This window comes from Homarus americanus, unplaced genomic scaffold, assembly GCF_018991925.1.
Source record: "Homarus americanus isolate GMGI-L3 unplaced genomic scaffold, GMGI_Hamer_2.0 scaffold45698, whole genome shotgun sequence".
Taxonomy (NCBI): Eukaryota; Metazoa; Arthropoda; class Malacostraca; order Decapoda; family Nephropidae; genus Homarus; species Homarus americanus.
The window spans coordinates 1,075,218-1,092,387 of record NW_024735554.1 but is presented as its reverse complement, the minus strand read 5'-3'; positions in this window follow the sequence as shown (position 1 = coordinate 1,092,387).

Here is a 17,170-nt window from a genome sequence, read left to right as displayed (position 1 = left end):
GAGGCACCCTTGCAGCAACCTCGAGAGTAAATCCTGAAAGTAACCTTGGAAAATTTAAAATCTTGGAACCTCTCTCTGTCTCGAGTAACCTGTAGCAACTCCAGAGGTCTCCTTGGGAGCACTGAGCAACCTTGGGAAGTAACCTGGGAGTAACCTCGGTAACCCCAACTGGTAACTTTCAGTAACTTGAAAATTCTTTTAAAATTAAATATTTTGGGAAATCCTCTGAAAATTTTGTAGTAATTTGGGGGAAAATTTGGTAACTCTTTCATAACTCTCTCAGCACTTGAAAATTTTGGAAAATTTTTCAGTAAATCTCTGGAAAAATTCCTTGGAAAATCTTGAGAAAAAATCTCCAGAAAATTTTGAAAATTTTGGTAAATTTTATGTACTTGAAAATCTTGAAAATTTCTGAAAAATTGGTAATTCCAGGATTCTTTTTGGGAGTAATTTTTGAAAAATTCTCGAAAATCTCGAAAATTTTGGAGAATTTGAAAAATTCCAGAATTTTGAAACTTTCTGAGTAACCTTGCAATCCTGGGGAAAATTCTTGAAATTTTCTGAAAATCTTGGTAACCTTAGATATTTCCGGCACTTCAGTAACCTTGGAAATTCTGAGTAACCTTTGGTAACCTTGGTAACCTTCATAACCTTTGGGGAACCTTTGGGAAATTAAAATTTTGGAAATTTGGGAAAAATTTTGAGTAATTCTGAAAATTTTGAGAATTTTCTGAAATTTTGTAGTAAATTTTGGTAATTAAAATTTTCAAAATTGAAATTCCCGGTAATTCTTGAAAATTTTGGAAAATTTCGAAAAATTTTAGTAATTTTTAAAATACCAATGAAAATTTCTGAAAATTTTTAAAAATTTCAGGCAATTTTTGAAAATTTTGGGGAAAATTTGAAAATCTCTTGAAATTTCTGAAAATTTTTGGAAAAATTTAGTAATTCTCGGAAAATGTGGAAATTGTTGTGAAAATTTTGGAAATTTTCTGAAATTTTTTGAGTAATTTTGAAAATTTTGGAAAATTCTCGGAAAATTGAGTAATTCTTGGTAATTTAGAGAATTTTTGAAAATTTGAGTAATTTCTCGAAAAATTCTTGAAATTTTCTGAAAATTTTGAAAATTTTGAAAATTCTTAAAATTTTTCTGAAAATTTTTGAAAATCTTTGGGAAAAATCTCCAGATAATTTTGAAAACTTTGAAAATTTTCTAGCAATTTGGGAAATTTTGTGGTAATCTTTATAAAATTTGAAAATTTCAGCACCCTTGAAAATTTTGGAGTGTAAATTTGGGGAAAAATTTAGAAATTTTCGAAAATTTTAGTAATTTTGCAATTTTTCTGAAAGGTAATTAAAATTAGTAATTTTGAAAATTTTTCTCGAAAATTTCAGTAATTTTTTGGAAAATTTTGGGAAAATTTAGAAAATTTTGAAAATTTTAGAAAATTTCTGAAAATTTCTGAAAATTTTTGAAAATTTGTAGAATCTCGAAAAATTTGGGAAATTTTTGGGAAAATTTTGAGAAAAATTTCGGTAACTTTTGTGTTCTTGAAAATTTTGAGTACTTGGGAAAATTTTGGAAATTTTCTGAAATTTTGGGAAAATTTTGAAAATTTTAGTGTCTTTCTGAAAATTTTTTGAAATTTTTCTGAAAATTTTGGAAAATTTTCGAAAATTTGGGGAAATTTTGGGAAAATTCTGAAAATCCTTTTTGGGAAAGTAACTTTCGAGAACCTGGGAAAATCCTTGAAAATCTTGGGGAAAATCCTTGAGGTAACCTTGAAACCTCTGAGACCTGTAGTAACTTGGGAAAACTCTTTGAAAATCCTTCTGAAATCTGGGGAAATCCTTGGCACCTTGAAAATTCTGAAAATCTTGAACCTTCCGAAAGTAACCCGGAAATCCTCGGGAGCACCTTGAAATCTTCTGCAATCTTGGGAGAATCTCAGTAACTCCAAAACTCCTTGAGTAACCTGGGAAAATCCTCGAGTAACCTGGGGAAAATCCTTTGGGAAAAATCTTGGTAACTCCAGAAAATCTTCGAAAATCTTTTGAAAAATCCCCTGAAAACTCCCCATGAGTAACCTCGAAAATTCTGAAAACCTTGAATATCTAAGTAACTTTCGGTAATCTAGAATCTAGGGTAACCTGAAAATTCCCGGAAAATTGAAATTTTTTGAAAATTTTGGGAAAATTTTAAAATTCTTTCTGAAAATTTTGGTAATTTTGGAATTTTTCTGAAATTGTAGGAATTTGAAAAATTCTTGGAAAATTTTCAGTAACTCTGAAAATTTTGAAGTTTTCTTGAAAATCCTTCGAAAACCTTGGAGTAACCTTTCCTGGTAACCTGGGGAAAATTCCAGTAAATTTCGAGTAACTCAAAATTTTCCGAAATTCTTCAGTAACTTTGGAAAATTTGAAATCATACTGAAAATTTTAAAATTGGGAAATCCTTGAAACTCTCAGAAAATTCCAGAGTAACCTTCGAAAATCCCTTGGAAAATCTTTGGGAAAAATCCAGGTAACCTTGAAATTCCTTCGAAAATGTCAGAAAGTAACCTTGGCAATTTTGGAAATCTTCAGTAACTCTTCAAAATTCCTTTTTGGGAAAAATCTGGAGTTCCTTGAAAAGTGCCTAAAGTTCAGGTGATCCCTGGGGCGAAGTTCAGGTGGTCCCTGGGGAAAATTTTGGAAAATTTTTGAAAATTTTGGAAAATTTTTGGAAAATTTTGGAAAATTTTGGAAAATTTTGGAAAATTTTTGGAAAATTTTTGAAAATTTTGGAAAATTTTCGAAAAATTTTTGAAAATTTTTGAAAATTTTGGTAAATTTTGAAAATTTTGAAAATTTTGGGAACCTTGAAAAATTTTTGAAAATTTTGAAAATTTTTGAAAATTTGAAAATTTCGGAAAATTTGGAAAGTAATTTCGAAATTTTGGAATTTTCAGTAACTTTTCTGAAAAATTTTGGAAAATCTTCGAAAATTTTGAAAATTTGAAAATTCTGAAAATTTTAGGAAAATTTTCTGAAAATTTTTTGGAGTAAATTTTTGAAAATTTTCGAAAATTTGGGAAAATTTTTGAAAATTTTGAAAATTCTCGAAAATTTTTGAGACTTTTTAGAAAATTTCTGAAATTTCAAAATTCTTGAAAAATCCCTGAAAACTCCTTGAAAATTTCCTCGAAATCTTTTAGGAATTTTCTGGAAAAATTTCCGAAAATTTGAAAATCTTAGAAAGAACCTGGGAGTAACCTTTAGAAAATTTTCGAGTAATTCCCTCGAAAATCTTGGAAAATTTTGAAAATTCTCGAGTAACTTCCGAAAACCTTTGGGGAAATCCTTCTGAAAAACCCAGATCGACCTGGAGTAAATCTCCGAAAGTAACCTGGGAATCCTTTTTCGAAATCCTTGGAACTCGAAAACCTTGAAAAATTCCCGAAATCTTGAAAAACATTCCAGAAACCTTCTGAAAACGGAAAACCTCGAAACTTTGAAAATTCCTTGGAAAATCCTGAAAACGTTGGGAACCTTCCGGAAAACCTTGAGTAACCTTGGAAAACTCGAAAATCAGGAAACTTTTGAGTAACTTTAAAAATCTCAGTAACCTGAAAACCTTGGAGTAACCTCGAAATCCTTTCGAGAATCCTTGAAAAATCGAAAACCTTGGAACATTTCGAACCTTTGGACCTTCCGAAAATTCTTCTGAAAATCTTGGAAAATTTTCGAGTAACCTAGAATTCTTGGAAAAATTTCGAAAAATTTAAATTTTTGGGAAAATTTTTGGAAAATCTTTGAAAATCTTTGAAAAATTTCGAAAATTTTTGGGACTTTCTAAAATTCTTCAGTAATCTGGAAAATTCTCGAAAATTCGGGAAAATCTCTTGAAAATTCGAAAAACGTCGGAAATTTTGAAAAACCTGAAAAATTTCGAGTACCTTACAAATTTTTTCGAAATTTTCTTGAAAACTTCGAGTAATCTCGAAAATTTTTGGAAATTCTTGAAAAATTCCTTGAAAATTTGGAAAAATTTCCTTGAAAATCGAAAGTAACTCGGAAAATTTTCGAAATCTTGGAAAAAAATTATAGAAACTCCAAAATCTTTCGGAAAAATCTTGAAAAATCTTGAAAAATTTTCTGAAAATCTTTTTGAAAAATCTTGGGGAAAATCGAAAATCTTTTGGAAAATCTCGAAATTTTGGAGTAACTCGAAATCTTGAGAAATTCGAAATTTTGAGGAAACCTCGAAATTTTTGAAAATCTTTCTCTGAGAAACCTTCTGAAAATTTTGAAAATTCTCGAAATTTTTGGAAAAACTCTTCTGAGTAACTCTGAGAACCTTTTGAAAATCTGATAAAATTTTGGAAAATCTTCTGAAAGTAACCTTCTGAAAATCTCTTGAAAATTTCGAAAGAACTCTGGGAACCTTCTGAAACCCAGATCAATTTTGAAAAATTCCCGGAAAGTAACCTGGAAATCTCGAAAATCCTTGGAAAAATCTCGAAACTTGAACCCGGAATCTTGAGAAACCTTTCCGAGTAACCTTCATAACCTGAAAATCCTCGGAAATTTTTGGAAAAATCCTTTTGAAAATAACCCCTGGTAACCTTGGGAACCTTTCCTGAAAACTTTGAGGACCTGGTAACCTCGAAAAACCTTGGAAAATCCTTGGAAAATCTTGAAAAACTCCGAAAATTCCTTGAACCTTAGGAACCTCCAAAAATCCTCAGAACCTTGAAAATTTCTGAAAAACCTTGAACATCTTCTGAAATCTTGAATTTTCGAAAATTTTCTGAATTTGAAAATTTCGAAAATTTGGGAAAATTTTTGAGAAAATTTCGAATAATTTCGAAATTTTTGGATAAATTTCGAAAATTTTTGGAATACTTTTCGAAATTTTGGGAAATTTTCTAAAAATCTTCGAAAACATTTTGAAAATCGGAGAACTTGAGTAATCTTTTGGAAAATTCTTGAAAATGTCGGAAATTTTTGAGAATTCTGAAAATTCTCGAGTAACTTTAAGCAAATTTTCGAAATCTTTCTGAATTCCTTCCGGGAAAATTTCGAAAATCCTTGAAATCTCTTGAGTAACTTCGAAAGTAATCCTGAAAATCTTGAAAAATCTGGAAAAATTCCTGGAAAATCTTTCGAAATTCCTTGAGTAACCTTAGAAAACTCCAAAAATCCTTCAGAAAATCTTTAAAATTTTGAAAATCTCTGAAAAATCCTTTGAAATCTTGGAAATTCTATTCGAAAATCGATCTCCTTGGAAAAATCTTCGAAACCTTGAGTAACCTTCTTGGTAATCTTCTGAAAAATTTTGAAAATGTTCGGAATTTTGGAAAATTTTCTTGAAAATTTCTGAAAATTTTGGTAACCTTATTAAAAATTCTTGGAAATTTTCTGAAAATTTTCTGAAAATTTTGAAAAATCTCGAAAACTTTGGGAAATTTCTGAAATTCCGGTACAATTTTGAAATTTCGAAAAATTTCGAAATTTTGAAAATTTGAAAAAATTTCAAGTATCTTGAAAATTTCGAAATTTGAAAAATTTGAAAATTTTCTGAAAATTTTGGAAAATTCTCGAAATTTTGAAAATTTGGAAATCTCTGAAAATTTTAGAAATCTTCTGAAAATTTGAACTTTAGGAAAATCCTCGAAAATTTGAATTTTAAAAATCTTGGGAAAATTCTCGAAAATCTTTGGGAATTCTTGAAAATTCTCGGAATCTTTGAAAATCTTCTGAAATTTTATGAAACTTTCGGAAACTTTTGAGAACCCAAAAATCCTCGAAACCTTAAGAACCTTCTTGAGTAACCTTAAAATCCTTGGAAAACTTGAAAGTTCGAAATTTTTGGAAAATTTGAAAAATTTCGGAAAATTTTACAAATTTTTGAAATTTCTGAATTTCCGGGAAATTTTCGAAAATTTTTGAAATTTTAAAAATTTTGAAAATTTGAAAATTTTTGAAAAATTTGGAAAAATCTTTTGAAAATTTTGTAATTTGGAAAATTTTTCGAAATTTTGGACAATTTTAGAAAATTTCTGAAATTTTTGAAAATTTGAAAATTTTTGAAAATTTTCTGAAAATTTTTGAAAATTTTGGGGAAAATTTCTGAAAAAATTTGGGAAATGTTCTGAAAATTTGGGGAAAATTTGAGTAATTTCGAAAATTTGGGAAATTTTGAAAAATCTAGGGAATTTTTGGAAAATCTGGGAAATTTCTGAAAATCTAGGGAAATTTTTGGAAAATCTAGGGAAATTTGAAAATCTGAGAAATTTTTATATTTATGGAAAATTTGTTGAAATTTTTGAATTTTTTGAATTTCCCAGATTTTCCAAAAATTTCTAGATTTTCCAAAAAATTTCTAGATTTTCCAAAATTCTCTAGATTTTTCAGAAATTTCCAGATTTTCCGAAAATCTCTCAAGATTTTCCAAAATTTTGGAAAATTTTTGAAATTTTCGAAAATTTTGAAAAATTTTGGAAAAACTTCTGAAAAATTTCTGAAAAATTTTGAAAATTTCGGAAATTTTTGAAAATTTTGAAATTTAATTTCTTAAAATTTTCCGAAAATTTCCCGAAATTTTCAGAAAATTTGAAAATTTCGGAAATTTTTGGAAAATTTTGGAAAATTTTCGGAAAAAATTTGCGAAAATCTAGGGAAATTTCTGAAAAATCTAGGGAAATTTTTGGAAAATCTGGGGAAATTTCTGAAAAATCTAGGGAAATTTTTGGAAAATCTGGGGAAATTTTTTAAATTTTTGGAATTTTTTTGGAAATTTCCCCAGATTTTCCAAAAAATTCCCTAGATTTTCCAAAAAATTCCCTAGATTTTCCAAAAATTCCCCTAGATTTTTCAGAAATTTCCCTAGATTTTTCCAAAATTTTTGGAAAATTTTTGGAAAATTTCTGAAATTTTTTGGAAAATTTGGGAAAATTTTCAGAAAATTTGGGAAAATTTTTGGAAAATTTGGGAAAAATTTCGGAAATTTTTGGAAAATTTTGGAAAATTTTCGGAAAAATTTGCGAAAATCTAGGGAAATTTCTGAAAAATCTAGGGGAATTTTTGGAAAATCTGGGGAAATTTCTGAAAAATCTAGGGAAATTTTTGGAAAATCTGGGGAAATTTTTTAAATTTTTGGAAAATTTGTTGAAATTTTTGGAAAATTTTGGAAATTTCCCCAGATTTTCCAAAAAATTCCCTAGATTTTCCAAAAAATTCCCTAGATTTTTCAGAAATTTCCCCAAATTTTCCAAAAATTTCCCCAGATTTTTCAAAAATTTCCCAAGATTTTCCAAAATTTTTGGAAAATTTTTCGAAAATTTCTGAAAATTTTTGGAAAATTTTGGAAAAATTTTGGAAATTTTTGGAAAATTTTCTGAAAATTTATGGAAAATTTTGGAAAATTTTTGGAAATTTTTCTGAAAATTTCTGAAAATTTGGAAAATTTTCGAAAATTGTTGGGAATTTTCTGAAAAATTTCTGAAAATTTTGGAAAATTTTCGGAAAATTTGGGAAAATTTTTGGAAAATTTTGGAAAAATTTCGGAAATTTTTGGAAAATTTTTGGAAAATTTCTGAAAATTTTTGAAAATTGTCGGAAAATTTCTGAAAATTTTTCTGAAAATTTTTCGGAAAATTTTTGAAAATTTTTGGAAAATTTTCGGAAAATTTTTTGAAATTTTTTGAAAATTTTTGGAAAATTTTTGAAAATTTTCTGAAAATTTTGGGAATTTTTTTGAAATTTTGGAACATTTTTGAAAATTTTTGGAAAATTTTTCGGAATATTTTTTAAAATTTTTCAAAATTTTTTGAAAATTTTCGGAAAATTTTGGAAAATTTATGGAAAAGTTTCTAAAAATTTTGGGAAATTTTTTGAAAATTTTTGAAAAATTTTGGAAAATTCTTGCAAAATTTCTGACCATTTTTGAAAAATTTTGTAAAATTGTTGAAATTTTTTGGAAAATTTTTGAAAATTGTTTTAAAATTTTTGAAAATTTTCGGAAAATTTTTGAAAAATTTTGAAGATTTTTGAAAAATCATTAAGGAGATGATGGAGGAACTACTTCAGCCTCTGAGGATCTTCTTAGAAAGCTCTTTTCAAGAAGGAAATATACCCGAGGACTGGCGTATTGCATATATCACAGCTATCTATAAGAAGGGAAGTAAAAGTGAATCAGGAAACTACAGGCCAGTCAGTCTAACTAGTGTAATCTGTAAATTATTGGAACCAATATTACGGGAAGAGATGATATCCCATTTGAAAAAATATGGATTGTTTAGTAATAAACAGTTTGGCTTCATTTCCGGCAGGTCAACAGTCCTACAGTTGATTAGGGCACTAGACAGGTGGACGGAAATTATCGATGACAGTCAGGCTGTGGACATAGTGTATTGTGACTTCATGAAGGCTTTTGATAGAGTACCCCACAAAAGACTATTAGAAAAAGTATCTAGTTATCGCATTGATGGAAAATATCTTGATTGGGTAAGGAATTTTTTAAATGTAAATGTGGTAAATGGAGAAGTATCTGACTGGAGAGAGGTCACTAGTGGGGTCCCTCAGGGTTCTGTCCTCGGCCCGCTGCTGTTTGTCCTTTTTATCAATGACCTGCCTGAGGCAATTACACACGACAGTGAGGTATATCTATATGCGGACTACACAAAGATTTTTAGGAAAATAGAACGAGATGAGGATTGTGACATGCTGCAAAAGGACCTGGATGGGATCTGGGGTTGGACTGAGAAGTGGATGCTGAACTTTCATCCAGAAAAAAGTAAATACATAAATTAACCGTCACAATATAATAAATCTAATATAAGTTTAATTTAATTATGTCTATACTAATATTGATTATATATAACTTAATTGGTTTATTTTTATTTGAATATATTTTGACATGTTCGTGGTATTATTTTAAACATTCATTACATATAAGATAAAAGCATATCGTACATCTTGGCATTATTGTTATACTTAAATAACTTATCATACTATATATTTCCCCAAATTTCTTTATTTTTTATATTTGTTCCTTCCTTTCCGTCTCTATTTATTAAGCTTCATTCTTGTTTCATATTCCTTTTGTTCCTTATCTCATGTCTTATGTCATATACTGACAAAACAAGCCTCAGGGGTGAGTACAGACTAAAATAGAAGAGCAGAACAAGTTATATATATACAGAGGAGGGTGAGAACAAGTCCACAGAGGTCAAGTATAGGTAATGACCCTACTAATCTTTACAAAAGCACCGCAGCGGTGGGTAGTCGGGTCAGAGGGAAAACTGACCCAACCTTCTCACCTGGTTACAAATCTTCTTAATTACAAAATTGTCCAATTTGTACATACCGTTACTCAAATTCATGTTAACGGATTCGGTATGTTTAATGAGACTAGATTCTATAATGTTCTTACATGTCACTAAAGCAGATAAAGCCAACACAGTAGTGATTTTAAACAAAGATGATTATATTTCTAAAATGAATGACCTTTTATGTGATGCTGAAACATATTCTAAGCTCATAAATAATCCTCTCAACACAGTTAACACCCAGTTCAACAAAAAAAGGTGGTTCCCCTTTTGTAGCCGCCAGGTACCATTTGGCTGATTGGGAACCAGCGTTGAATGCGTGAAGGAAGCTCTTTTGGATGTGGAGCTTGCTAGTCTTTCTGAGGTGATTCTTGATCTGTTGCACGATTGCTGGAACTTGAATGTGTACGCTTCTAGAACGTGTGGCTGCCTTGGCTGCTTCGTCTGCCACGTCGTTTCCCCCGATCCCTACAGGACTGGGAATCCAGTGTAAGACGACTGGACGGTTTTGTCTTTGGAATTCCTGTAGCTCTGCGAGGATCGAGGTTATGATGTGGACGTTGTCTCTTGGTTGACTGTGTTGCAGCGCCTGCATGGCCGATTTCGAGTCTGTGTGAATTATGATGGATTTGTTGTGTTGTGTTGCAGCGTGTTGTAGGGCTTTTGAGATTGCTACCAGCTCTGTTTGTAGGGTGGAGCAGTCATTAGAAAGTCTCCATCGGAGGGTCTGACCTTGGGTGTAGAAGGCCGCTCCGGTTGTATGATGTTTTGGATCCACCGAGCCGTCTGTGAAGTATGATGCTGCATCAGCCGGTGTCTCGGTGGCTATGGCTTCCAGAGTTATTTTTTGAGGTCCTCCTTCTGGAGGTTGGCTTTTACATCGCCGAGGCTGAGAATTGAGGGTTGTGGAGGCCCATGGTGGAGGAACATAACCATTGTCTGTGTCTTGGTTGTTCTGACAAGTGTTTCTGCTTGCAGGTGTCGGATGACCTCGCTTGCCCTGTGCGACCAGGTGGCCCCACTCTGTGGTCGAGGTGGAGGGAGGCACTGATTCGAATCTGGCAACTGGGGCTTAGTCTGTCTACAGATTTTTGGGCGAGGAGACCGGCTGTCACCTGCTTGACCCGTACTGCCAGGGTGTGTAGCTCGGTTTCCATTTGCAAGATTGCAAATTCTGGTCCACATGGGTGTCCGAGCATGGTCCTGAGAGCATTGTTTTGAATGACTTTCTAGCTTAGCTATTTGGTCTTCTCAGTCCAATGAGTGCTGGAGCACTGTAATCTACCAGCGATCTGATGGCGGCTGTGTAGCAGGCTTTGAGCACATGAAGGTTTGTCTCATGGATTTGCTGGTGAGCGACCTCATTATTTAGGTCTGCTCTTCGTCCCAGCCTGAGATACTGAGAGCTGTGCTTGAAGGTGAGTTTCTGGTCAAACCAGATTCCAAGACACTGGTGGGCGTTGGTCCAGACTACTGGCGGTTTTTAGTTGGAGAGCAACTTGTCTGGTGTGTTTAGCAGATGGCCATCGCTGACTTGGCTGAATTTATCTTGCTCCCGGTTAATGATATTTGGTAACTTGTTCCATTCATCCACTACTCTGTTTCCAAACCAGTGTTTACCTATTTCACCTAAATCTAAATTTGTCTAATTTAAAACCGTTGTTGCGAGTTCGCTCCATGTTGGATAATTTGAGTACCTTTGTAATATCCCCTTTGTTTAACCCTGACTTCCATTTATACACCTCTATCATGTTGCCCCTCACTCTACGTCTCTCGAGGGAGTGCAAATTAAGATGCTTTAACCTGTCTCTACTCAAGGTTCCTAATGCCCGGGATTAGTCTTGTCATTCTCCTCTGGATTCTTTCCAAGGATTCTATATCCATTCTGTAATACGGTGACCAGAACTGAACTGCGTAATCCAGGTGAGGTCTCACAAAACAGATACAGTTTAGGATGACCTCGCTAGTCTTGTAACTAACACTCCTTTGTTATGAACCCAAGTACTTTATTAGCCTTGTTACGAGCAAAAACACATTGTTTACTTGGCTTAAGGTTCCTACTTATCATTACTCCTAAATCTCTCTCGCAGTCGGATTTCTCTATGGCATCGTTGTTCATCTGGTATCTGGTTTCCCTGTTTACATCTCCTATACTGAGTACTTTACATTTGTCGACATTGAATTTCATCTGCCATTTTTCAGACCATTGGAAAAATTTGTTTAGATCTTCCTGTAGTTTTGCCGAGTCCTCGTCAGATTTGATAACACGTCCTATTTTAGTGTCATCAGCAAATTTACTTATGTTGCTGTCTATGCCGATATCTATGTCGTTTATGTATATAATAAACAATAATGGTCCAAGTACTGAGCCTTGGGAACTCCACTTGTGACGTTGCTCCAATGGGACTTAGTGCCGTTAATGCTCACTCGCTGTTTCCTGTCCTGTAACCACGCCCTAATCCATTTAAGGATGTCACCTTTGATGCCATGAGCTTCTACCTTTCTAATTAGTCTTTTGTGGGGGACTCTGTCGAAGGCTTTGCTAAAGTCGAGATATACCACATCATAATTGTGCCCCTCGTCCACTGATTCGAAAACTGATGAAAAGAATGTTAACAGATTAGTTAGGCAAGAACGTCCGCTTGTGAAGCCATGCTGGGAATTATTGATCAATCGGTGCTTCTCCAGGTGATTTTGAATAGAGTTTGAAATGATTGCTTCCAGTAATTTGCCTACTATTGATGTTAGACTGATTGGGCGGTAGTTAGAGGATAGTGATCTATCCCCCTTCTTGAAAATCGGTATTACATTCGCTATCCTCCAGGATTCTGGTACTACACCTGTTTTTAAGGACATGTTAAACAACTTTGCTGAGGGCATACTAAGCTCTTCCTTACATTCCTTTAATACTCTGGCAAATATCTCATCAGGACCAGGTGACTTATTAGGCTTTAGTTTGTCTATTTGCTTACTAACATCGTAACTAGTCACTACTATCTCACTTAATTTGTTTTCTTCACTATCTCTGAATAGAGTCGGTGCCTCGGGTATCATGTTTAAATTTTCGGTGGTGAAAACTGTTGAAAAATAATTATTCAAATTATTGCTCATTTCTCCGTCGTTATCAGTGAGCTCGCCGGAGTCTGACCGTATTGGTCCAATCTTTTCTCGTGTTTTAGTTTGATACATTTGGTAGAATCCTTTGGGGTTTGTCTTCGCCTCCCTTGCTATCCTTACCTCATTATTCCTCTTTGCTTTCCTTATCTCGGTTTTAACCCTACTCGCCAATACCCTATAATAATAGTCCCGGAGGTGAATTTCGCCACGATTTATCCTTCTACCTATAGCCTTCCTTTGGCCAATGATGTTCTTTAAATAATTATTTATCCATTTAGGGTCATTGTTGTCTGATCTGAGTTTTTGTATGGTATGTTCTGCCTTTGTGCATTAAGTAACTCACTATTTAAATTGTCGTGGAACTCGGCAATCTCAGATCTCGTTATCAGGTCTGTGTCATCTGTCAGGTTCACGGCCAAGCGCGACACCCCCTCTCTCAGCTGCCTCTTTAAACTGTCAAAGTTTGCCCTTCTGAAATCTGGTACTTTAGTGGAATTTTCCTTACGTCTGCCCTGAAATCTAACTGGAATCGAATTTCTTTGTGATCGCTGTTTGCAAGTTCGTTCCCTACCTCGACATTGCTAATGAGGTTTTCTCTGTTCGACAGAACTAAATCCAGTATATTATTACCCCGTGTGGATTCGGTTATATGTTGACTTAGGAAACAGTCCTGGATCGTCTCGAGAAAATCCTCCGATTCTGAGTTACCCGTAAGGACAGTCCAATCTATTTGGCCAAGGTTAAAGTCGCCTACTATACAGACTTTGTTGTGTATGGAAGCCCTGCGCATTTCATCCCAGATAAGTCGCTCATTGACGCTATCAAGATTGGGGGGTCTAAGTCCCAGAATCATTTTTGTCATTCTTCGCTGCACCGACTCTAGTGAATTTATATCCATTCTATAATAGGGGCACCAGAGAAAGTCAGGGAAAATTCTCTTGCTTCACTATTCGCTGTTCCTTATGTCACTATTTGCTGTTCCTTGCTTCACTAATTCCTGTCCGTCTTCATCTAGATTTTTAAGCTAAAATTTTCTTATGTGTCTAATTTCCCTCGTGTACGAGAAGCGTCTTGAAAACTAAGTGATAAATTATTTATTTTATGGAGGAGATCAAATTTATTTCTACCAAGGAACTAAAAGAGAATGATTCTTTAACTGTACTCGACACAAACACATTTTTCGCTACATTTAACACAAGCAAATGAACCTGAGAATATTATATGTATAATTTTATTTATATGTTTATTCTCATCCTTTTTCTTAATATTTCCATCCTTATATAAAAATTAAAGCAGAGGAATTACAAAAACAATATCAACTTTTGTTTCCAATCTTCATGACTTAATAGAGTTTTTGGTTAATAATAATTTTTTTTCTTGTACAGTGGTCTAATACAGTATATTCTACTTTTATATTAACAACATACACACGTAATATTTCATCCACAATACATCGCGTTCTAAGTAATGACGGTTCCACAAAGTAACTAAGGGATTTTTCTCAGGAAGGTATTACAAATGAAGTGGAAACTATATTGGGGGAAAGGAGACTAAGAATAACTGGAATTAAGACGGAAACTCATGGTAAAAGCGTGCGAAAGACAACATAGACTGTGAGGAATGTTTGTGTGTTCAGTAAGAGAAGAGAGACAGGGTGTTGTTGCTGCCTCCTGGGAGATGGTACAAGGAAATGGAGAGATAGCCTTGCTTCCTCCTGAGAAATAGTGATGTGTTAGTGTGTCTGTGTTTGAGTGTGTCTATGTGAGTGTGTCTGTATGTATGTGAGTGTGTCTGTGTTTATATGAGTGTGTCTGTATGTCTTGAGTCTGTATGTCTGTGAGTGTGTCTATGTGAGTGTGTCTGTATCTCTGTGAGTGTGTAAGTGTGTCTATGTGGGTGTGTCTGCATGTCTGTGAGTGTGTCTGTGTAATTGTGTCTATGTGAGTGTCGTGTGTTAGTGTGTCTGTATGTCTGTGAGTGTGTCTGTGTCTGTGTCTGAATGTTAGTTGTGTCTGTGTTGTTTGGCAGGAATCCAGGTACAAGTTTCCAGTAGTTATTGGATGAGGTAAGTGAGGTAGGTGAGACAGGTGAGGTAAGTGAGGAAAATGAGACAGGTGTGGTAGGTGAGAAAGATTGAGGAGTGGGGTGGGGTGGGTGGGACGGGTGGGGTGGGGGTGGGGAGTCGTGGGACTGGGTGGGACGGGTGTGAGGTAGGTGGGACAGGTGGGGTGGGGTGGGGTGGGTGGGACGGGTGGGGTGGGGTGGGGTAAAATGGGACAGGGTGGGACAGGTGTGGTGGGTGGAGGTGGGGTGGTGGGGTGGGTGGGGACAGGGTGAGATTAAGTGGGGTAAATGGGACAGGTGGGACAGGTGTGGTGGGTGGGACAGGTGGGGTAAGTGAGGTGGGTGGGGACAGGTGGGTGGTGTAATGGGAGTGGGACAGGTGGGTGAGGTGTAAGTGGGTGGGTGAGACAGGTGAGGTAAGTGAGAAATGAGACAGGTGGGACAGGTGTGGTAGGTGAGACAGGTGAGGAGTAAGTGAGGTGGGTGAGACAGGTGGGGAGTAAGTGGGGTAAATGAGACAGGTGTGGTAGGTGAGAAAGGTGAGGTAAGTGAGGTAGGTGACAGGTGAGGTATGGAGGTAAATGGGACAGGTGTGGTAGGTGAGAAAGGTGAGGTAAGGTGTGGTAGGTGAGACAGGTGAGGTAAGTGGGGAAAATGAGACAGGTGGGACAGGTGGTAGGTGAGACAGGTGAGGTAAGTGAGGTGGGTGGGACAGGTGAGGTAAGTGAGGTAAATGAGACAGGTGTGGTAGGTGAGAAAGGTGAGGTAAGTGAGGTAGGTGAGACAGGTGAGGTAAGTGAGGTAAATGGGACAGGTGGGACAGGTGTGGTAGGTGAGAAAGGTGAGGTAAGTGGGAGGTAAATGAGACAGGTGGGACAGGTGTGGTGGGTGAGAAAGGTGAGGTAAGTGTGGTAGTGAGACAGGTGAGGTAAGTGAGGAAATGAGACAGGTGGGACAGGTGGTAGGTGAGAAAGGTGAGGTAAGGAGGTGGGTGAGACAGGAGGTAAGGGAGTAAATGAGACAGGTGGGACAGGTGTGGTAGGTGAGACAGGTGAGGTAAGTGAGACAGGTGGAGGTAAGTGAGGTAAATGAGACAGGTGGGACAGTGGTAGGTGAGAAAGGTGAGGTAAGTGGAGGTAAATGAGACAGGTGGGACAGGTGTGGTAGGTGAGAAAGGTGAGGTAAGTGTGGTAGGTGAGACAGGTGGAGGTAAGGAGGTAAATGAGACAGGTGGGACAGGTGTGGTGGGTGAGAAAGGTGAGGTAAGTGAGGTAGGTGAGACAGGTGAGGTAAGTGAGGTAAATGAGACAGGTGGGACAGGTGTGGTAGGTGAGAAAGGTGAGGTAAGTGAGGTAGGTGAGACAGGTGAGGTAAGGAGGAAAATGAGACAGGGACAGGTGTGGTAGGTGAGACAGGTGAGGTAAGGGAGGTGGGTGAGACAGGTGAGGTAAGTGAGGTAAATGAGACAGGTGGGACAGGTGTGGTAGGTGAGAAAGGTGAGGTAAGTGAGGTAAATGAGACAGGTGGGACAGGTGGTAGGTGAGAAAGGTGAGGTAAGTGTGGTAGGTGAGACAGGTGAGGTAAGTGTGGTAGGTGAGACAGGTGAGGTAAGTGAGGTAAAATGAGACAGGTGGGACAGGTGTGGTAGGTGAGAAAGGTGAGGGTGTGGGTGAGACAGGTGAGGTAAGTGAGGTAAAATGAGACAGGTGGGACAGGTGTGGTAGGTGAGACAGGTGAGGTAAGTGAGGTAAATGAGACAGGTGGGACAGGTGTGGTAGGTGAGAAAGGTGGGAGGTAAGTGAGGTAGGTGAGACAGGTGAGGAAGTGAGGTAAATGAGACAGGTGGGACAGGTGGTAGGTGACAGGTGAGGTAAGTGTGGTAGGTGAGACAGGTGAGGTAAGTGAGGTAAATGAGACAGGTGGGACAGGTGTGGTAGGTGAGAAAGGTGAGGTGTGTAGGTGAGACAGGTGAGGTAAGGAGGTAAATGAGACAGGTGGGACAGGTGTAGGTGAGAAAGGTGAGGAAGTGAGGTAGGTGAGACAGGTGAGGTAAGTGAGGTGGGTGAGGTAAGTGAGGTAGTGAGACAGGTGAGACAGGTGAGGGTAAGTGGGTAATGAGACAGGTGTGGTGGGTGGTGAGACAGGTGGAGGTAAGTGAGGTAAATGAGACAGGTGTGGTAGGTGAGACAGGTGAGGTAAGTGAGGTAAATGAGACAGGTGTGGTAGGTGAGACAGGTGAGGTAAGTGAGGTAAATGAGACAGGTGTGGTAGGTGAGGCAGGTGAGGTAAGTGAGGTAAATGAGACAGGTGTGGTAGGTGAGACAGGTGAGGTAAGTGAGGTAGGTGAGACGGATGAGACAGGTGATCAATACACCTGTCCTTCACCCACACCCCCACCCACACCTCCACCCACACCTTCACCCACACCTTCACCCACACCTCCATCCATACCTCCACCCACACCTCCATCCATACCTCCACCCATACCTCTACCCACACGTCCACCACGCCGCCACCCATACCTTAACTAAATCTCTACCCACACCTCCACCCATACCTCCACCCACACCGCCACCCACACCTTCACCCACACCTCCCCACCCACACCTCCACCCATACCTCCACCTGCACCTCCACCCATACCTCCACCTGCACCTCCACCCACACCCTCACCT